Source organism: Gastrolobium bilobum, unplaced genomic scaffold, assembly GCF_033153095.1.
Source record: "Gastrolobium bilobum isolate Gb01-03AN ecotype WA unplaced genomic scaffold, APGP_CSIRO_Gbil_v1 utg14708, whole genome shotgun sequence".
Lineage (NCBI taxonomy): Eukaryota > Viridiplantae > Streptophyta > Magnoliopsida > Fabales > Fabaceae > Gastrolobium > Gastrolobium bilobum.
This window is the reverse complement of record NW_026898255.1, coordinates 160,356-168,025: the sequence shown is the minus strand read 5'-3', so window position 1 is coordinate 168,025 and position 7,670 is coordinate 160,356.

Sequence of the window (7,670 nt, the reverse complement as noted above, 5' to 3'; positions counted from 1 at the left end):
GTCTCTGACTGCTTTCGGGCTCCAGGTTGCTTTATCGTGTTGCCGTTGGTTGTAGTTGTCTCCGGGTTTGTAATCACTTCGGATTTTAAAGCTGGACATGATTTCTTGGATTGTTATCCTAGATCTGCAATAAATAAAAATAATAATTATTTATTGCGTACCTGAGTAAGGTATGAGAACCCTATACGAGAAGTCTTGTGCGCTGATTAGGATCATTCTAAATCAAAAGTTCAACAATTTTCCCGCTTCCGATTGGGAAAAGGACGGGTGCCCAAGGGGCCATAGCTGGCGACAAGGGACTTTATTTTCCCGCTTCCGACTTGGAAAGGACAGGTGCACAAGAGTCCATCTTCTGGTGGCAAGGGACTTTTAATTTGCCCGCTTCCGCGTAGGAATTGAACGAGTGCTCAAGAGTCCATCTCTGGCGTCAAAGGACTTTTACTTTTCCCGCTTCCGAGTAAGAATTGAACGAGTGCCCAAGAGTCCATCTCTAGCGTCAAGGGACTTTTTATTTGTCCGTTTCCGAGTAGGAATTGAACGGGTGCCCAAGAGTCTATCTCTGGCGTCAAGGGACTTTTTATTTGCCCGCTTCTGAGTAGGAATTGAACAGGTGCCCAAGAGTGCATCTCTGGCGTCAAAGGACTTTCTATTTGTCTGCTTCTGAGTAGGAATTGAACGGGTTATCAAGAGTCCATCTCTGGCTTCAAGGGACTTTTTATTTGCCCGCTTCTGAGTAGGAATTGAACGGGTGCCCAAGAGTCCATCTCTGGCATCAAGGGACTTAATGCTTCTAGCCGGATTGTGATTGCTTCATCACTGAATTATGAACGCAATAGATGTCTTGCACCCTAAAAAACATAAAACATCCAAGTTTTGCATTATCTGTGTTGTCTGTTGCCCGTTGGTTGTGTTATGGCAAAATATCTTGCTACACGGAGGTCCATTATTGCTATAAGCTTCTTCGTATAACCTGCCATTCGAATTCTACATGTTATCTTACCTAAAAGCATGGCTGTACAGTTTCCTTTCTCCACATGTGCAGTTTCAACTATAGAACTTCTTAATTATTCAGAAGTAGCCTGCACGTTGATTAGATTATCAATATCTGTAGTCATTTTTATACCACTTCACTGAGTAGCCAAATTCAAATTCAAATTCAAATTTATAAATACAACAAAATTAAAACTTGTTCGAAAATGAACATTTATGTCTAGCAGGATAGCTAGTATTTGTATCTACGGAGCTTATGGTAAAGATGACAGGCAATGAGAAATCCTGCACCTAAGGCAAAAGTCCGATGGTATTAACAATAGGTGCGTGAGTCACCTGCTTAGTGGATAGGATGTGTTCTGAACACAAATGTGAAGATTATAGCCATGGTGGCAAGTCTTGTGAATACTGAGATAAGTTATCAGATGAGATCCCCTCTAGTTAGCTATAGGGAGTTATATATAGATGAAATGCACTAGGAGATTGTGCCACTAGTGGGTAGTTTACTGGTGACTTAATAGAATGATGCAATACCTAGTGGGGGATTGTTGTAGTGGATGGAAGTTAGGGAAGAGTGGTGGAGTGAGATGCTCTATATAATGGGGATAAGAAGTGGGAACCACTTAAGTAGTCCATAACATAAGCCGCCCAGCCTGGTATTGCACATAGTTGAAATGCCGGGGTGAAAACAAAGCTCACGTGCTTATCAGATAGTGTTTAGTGTTGTGAAAAATGATAGAAATGCCGGGAAAATCCAGTTTATGACTACTTCCAGGTTCCAGGTTTCTTTATCGTGTTGCTCGTTGGTCGTAGTCGTCTCTGGGTTTGTAATTGCTTCCGAGTTTGAAGCTGGAAGTGATTTCTTGGATTATTCAGCCTAGACCTGAAATAAATAAAAATAATAATTGTTTATTGCGTACCTGAGTAAATAAATAAACGACAGCTATATGTGGGATTTAGTACGAACAATTAGATCATAAATAAATAAATAAAAAATAAAAATAGAAGCATAAAATATTCAAACCCCCAATGCTATGTTTGTGGACCTTTGCCCCAAAGAGATAAATCTTTGGTACTACTGTTGTATTCAAGTTCACTTTTGAAAAAAAATTTAACACTTTTCGAAAAAATTTCTCGCCTCATAGCATTTTTTTTTCAAAAATGATAAAATGTTGTATTCACTTGAATATAACAATGGTACCAAAGATTTATCCGCCCCAAAGTAGCTGAGAATCGTTCCTCAGACCTGAAACATGAATAGCTAATCCAAGCACTGCCAAAGCTTAATATTATAAGTAGTTATCATAACAGAAGGAAAGTAGTAGAGATAATCAGTCAAAGCCACAAGAAGAAAAAGACGAGCTTGTCGACACCTGTTGGTAGAAGTAACTTGTCATTACTAAGTTGGGCAAAATATAAGTGATCGAGATATAGAAAGGATATATCACAGTTCACATTTACCTTAAAAAACAGAGGACCGAAGTCAGAATGAAAAAGAAAACCAGAAACTTAAAAAGTGAGCAAGTTAAAAAACTGTTAAAGGAAGTGAAAATATAATATGTTCTTCCACAGTTTCACTTAAAAGTAAAGCCTAAAATTATTCAGAAATTACTATAGATAATGAATATGTAAGCTTCACAAGGATACAAAAATTGTGTGTATGCATACAAATAGTTATAAATGCATATCTATCTAAATGTATCAAAATACATGTATCCACTACCGCACGCGAGTATCCATTTAATAGTTCATGTTATGCAGTATAACTGATTTGAATTATAAAATATCACTTGTATACATATGTTGTTTGAACCTTTAAATTGTATTATAAAGCAGAGATGTTAGATAAAATATTTCTAGACATATGCTAATGATAACAAATTCACTACCGTATAAAAGTCAAGAAGAATTAAGACTTGTTTCGTCAAATATGACACTTACTGCTAGTTGGATAATCTTAATAAATTCATAATCTCCAAAGAAAGGACAAGAGCAATATATCTTAATCCAATCATCAAATCAAATGGGTTTAGTTTAGTGCTAGCTTGTTTGTCGTATGATGATGTTGAGTAGAATCTCATTTTTCAGATAAAAATTTATGAGAGGAGATTATAGTGTTTTATATAGGAAAAATAATTAATATTGTAGGTCATTAAGGGATTCTAATGTTATTAATTATTCCTTATTTTAAAAAAGACAATGCAATTGTGAAATTAGCATAACAGTATTGACAATCAAGGCAATAATAACTTGGAATTTCCACACCTGGCGGATTGCCCAACAACTTTCATTTTCTGACGTTGGAGTAGTGGTGCACTTGGTTGGTGTTCCAAGTTTCCCTATGTATGGAGCTTTCCTGTAACCACATCGGGTATACCAATAAGTTGCCCAACGATCATCATTTGTAAATGGTTGGAGCAACAGCTAGGAATAGCCTCCCTGCTTCATTGCTCCTTAGTTATGCTGAGTATAAGTAAGCATGGTTTCATCGATGAATGAATATGTTGTTTCATCCTTAAATAAGTGTCTTTTCAATTGGGACCCTACATTTTCTATAAATATTAGAGAATCAGAGTTTTAAGGAGAGTTTTCTCTTTGCAATTGCATTCCATTATTCTAGTGTGATTGGTCAGGCATAGGTTGAGTTCGATGGGACTATTCTACGTGGAAGTGCCATCACGAGAATAGAAAAAATTTGTTCTATCCTGGGAGACAGTTATCGACGAATCTTAGGCACCACCATAGAGATGGTAATATTGTCTTAGGATACATTGTCTAATATTGGGCCCAAATTTTTCCTTGTCATATTCGTATATTTTTCTACGGTACATTTTAATTCTGTGTTGTTGCAAATTTTAATTTCTTGAGTGCATTTTACTGAACTGTGAATATTATCAAAATAATTTCTCTATATCCTCTTAATGATTTTAAAATCATTTTGTTCAACAATCTTAAGAAAATATTGAAAAATTTATCTGTTTTTATAGAAATTTATTATTAAGAAAATTTCAATCTTTTGATTCTTTGGTCATAGTTATTTGCACTTCCATGAGCTTTGATTGATAACGTTAAGTATCCCTGCAATATGAATAATTGGGAAATTACGCAATCGAAAGTCGTGTGTGGTTTTGCATATCCATTTGCATATTTTTGTGGAAGGGTATCGTGCCGTTGAATATATTGATAGTTTCGTCTGAATACATGTACAGTTTTATTTGGAAGTGATAACCCACATAACTTTTGTTAATGTATATGGTAAGAAAAACCTTTATCTTTCAAATATTGAAAAGTTGCTTTAAAATTTTGCATTGCAATATGCAGAATGGAAAATTACGTTGAATGTATTTTATAGATATATTTTTCTTGCTGATCGAGAATACTTAAAAAAGCATATCCATATAAACATTGTATGTGTTGGGTATGGCTCATACTTCCCATGTTGATGAGGGTCTTTGTTGTCGGGGTCAGCAGAAAGGCAACTGGGGTCCCGCTTCCAGGTGAGCGGGCGGGGCTAGGTACTGTTGTGGGCCTCTGATTTATTATAATTTTCTTAGCAGTTTGGGCTTGGGCCCATGAATAGCCGATGTTAGGGTTTTCTAATCCTATTTATATTTTTCTTGTAAACCAAGTGACTTGTGACGAGTGGTGAGGTGAATATAGTACATACAAGCTAGACGTAGCCTATATTGGGTGAACCAGGAAAAATCACTCTGTCAATCTCTCTTCTCTTTTCTCTTTTCTGTTTTTTGTCGATTTTGTGTTATTGTCGATTCCGGATACTAAAAGTGTCACTTACAGCATAGACGTTATATTCAGGGAATCTAAGTTGAATCAAATTTTTCTTAAAGCTCCTGAAAAGCCACAGACAGTGGAGTTAAATGTGGGTTTGAAAGATAATACAATAAACTCACAGGTTGGATTGGAAATTTTGAATTCTGAAGCTGCTGAGTATAACGAGGTAGAGGATGAAGTTTCTGAAACTGAGGCTGAGGTTGAAGCACCAATGCTGAGGAGATCTACGAGGGAAAGAGGACCATCTGAGAGGTATACACCTGAAAATTATATCATGTGTGCTAGTGATGATGTTTGTGCATTTAGTATTGCAGATGATGATTCGAGCACTGTAAAACAAGCTAGGAGCTCAGAGGATGCCAAACAGTGGGAGGAAGCTATGAAAGAAAAGATGAAGTCTCTGATGAAAAATCAAACTTGAAGTTTGGTGAATCTACCTGCAGACTGAAAAACAATTGGTTGCAAGTGGGTGTTCAAGAAGAAGGTTGGTGCCAATGGGGAGATTGAGTCCTACAAGGCTCGGTTGGTTGCAAAGGGATATTCACAGACAGAAGGGGTTGATTATGGTGAGGTTTTTTCACCTGTTGCAAAGTTAAATTCCATAAGGCTGGTTTTGTCTATAGCAGCTGCATATGACTTATAGGTGGAGCAGCTGGATGTGAAGACAGCTTTCCTTCATGGTGATTTGGAGGAGGTTATTTTCATGAAGCAACTAGAGGGGTTCATAGCAAGAGGCAAATGGGAGCTAGTCTGCAAGCTAAATAAATATTTGTATGGCCGGAAGCAGTCCCCGAGGATGTGGTACATGAAGTTCGACACTTATGTGGTGAAGCTTGACTTTGACCGCTGTGATGCTTATCACTATGTTTATGTGAAAAGGTTAGAAGGTGACTTTGTTATTGTAACTTTGTATGTTGATGACATGTTACTAGTTGAAAACAGTTTGAAGATGATCAGCAATGTTAAAGGACTTCTAGCAAAGCAGTTTGAAATTAAAGATCTAGGCGTTGTAAATGTGATCTTGGGTATGCAGATTAAGAGGAAGCGTGACAAAGGAAGATTATGGTTAAGTCAGTGGAAGTATATAGAGGATGTTTTGAAGAAATTCAAGATGACTGACTACAAGCCTATGTTGACTCCCATGTCTACTGGTTCTAAGTTATCAGTTGACCAGTGTCCCAAGACTGAAGAAGAAAAAAAGGAGATGGCGTCAGTTCCTTATGCTCGTGCAGTTGGGAGTTTGATGTATGCCATGATTTGTACTCGACCTGATATTTCTCAAGAAGTGGGAGTATTGAGCAGGTATATGTCCAAGCAAGGAAAGGAGCAATGGACGGCTGAGAAGCGTGTGTTCCGTTATCTTCGTGGTACGTCTGACCTTGGGTTATGCTATGAAGGCGTGAAGGGCTCAAGGGGACAGACATTATTAGAGCTGAGATGCTTTGTGGATGCTGATTGGGGAGGTGACATTGATAGTAGAAGGTCTATAAGTGGATATGTTGTTTCTTCATTTGGCGGAGCTATCAGTGGGATGAGTAAGAGGCAGAGCATTGTTGCTTTATCTACTACAGAGGCTGAGTACATGGCCTTGACACATGTTGTTAAGGAATCTATTTGGTTACGAAGGTTGTGCAAAGAGTTTGGCTTTGCACAAGGAGAGATGATCGTTGGGTGTGATAGTTAGAGTGCCATTTTCTTGGCTAAGAACCCAGGTTTCCATGCGAGGACCAAGCATATCGGCATACAGTATCACTTCATCAGAGAGAAGATTGAAGACGAGGTTGTATTGCTGGAGAAGGTTGACACAAAGGTGAACAATGCTGATTTTCTGACCAAGACAGTAACTTCATAGAAGTTTGAATGGTGTACAGCTGCATTGGGATTGAAGAAACATGCGAAGCATTCACCAAGTGGGTGAATGTTGGGTATGGCTCATACTTCACATGCTGATAAGGGCCCTTGTTGTGGGGGTCAGCAGAAAGGCAACTGGGGTCCCGCTTCTAGGTGAGCGGGCCCGTAGAGGCTAGGTACTGTTGTGGGTCTCTGATTTATTGTAATTTTCTTAGTAGTTTGGGCTTGAGCCTATGAATAGCTGTTGTTAGGGTTTTCTAATCCTATTTATATTTTTCTTGTAAACCGAGTGACTTGTAATGAGTGGCGGTGAGGTGAATATAGTACAGACAAGCTGGACGTAACCTATATTGGATGAACAAGATAAATCATTGTGTCAATCTCTCTTCTCTTTTTTCTTTTATGTTTTTTTGTCGATTTCATGTGATTATTGATTTCTAAGAGTATGATTGTCGGATGCATGGCAATCGTTTTATGCATATGCATATATGGCCTGTTTTCAATACTTTAAAAGTCATGGTTTGTTCTTTCCATTTGAATTCCATGAATTATCACTAGAACCGCTATATTTGAAGTTACTGCTCATATGTGTTTATGCATATCTTGGTTTTCGTATTTGAATATTACTTCGTTGATTGTCTTCGATGTATATTACAATTTCTTGATTCTCAATTTTTGTGATTTGGTAACCGAACTTTGTTGCAGTATCCATTCATATAAGTTAGGAAAAAAGTGGTTGTGATTTTAAATCACATAATTTATATCATTTCACTCTCATCAAGAGATAGGACTCACACCTTTATATTTTTTTGTCCACTCTCTCTTCTCCTTTATCTATCTTTTTCTCTTACTTAAAATGACACAACTCTACATCTTTTAATATGATACACATATTTTTTCTATGTAAGTTAATTTGTTTGTGCCTGCAAGTTACGTCTCGGTTGTCGTGTTTATGTTTGTGTTTTGTATCTATATTACATTATTATAATATTCAACTGTGCTTACTCACAAACTCATTTGCGTCTTTTTCGTGTGAT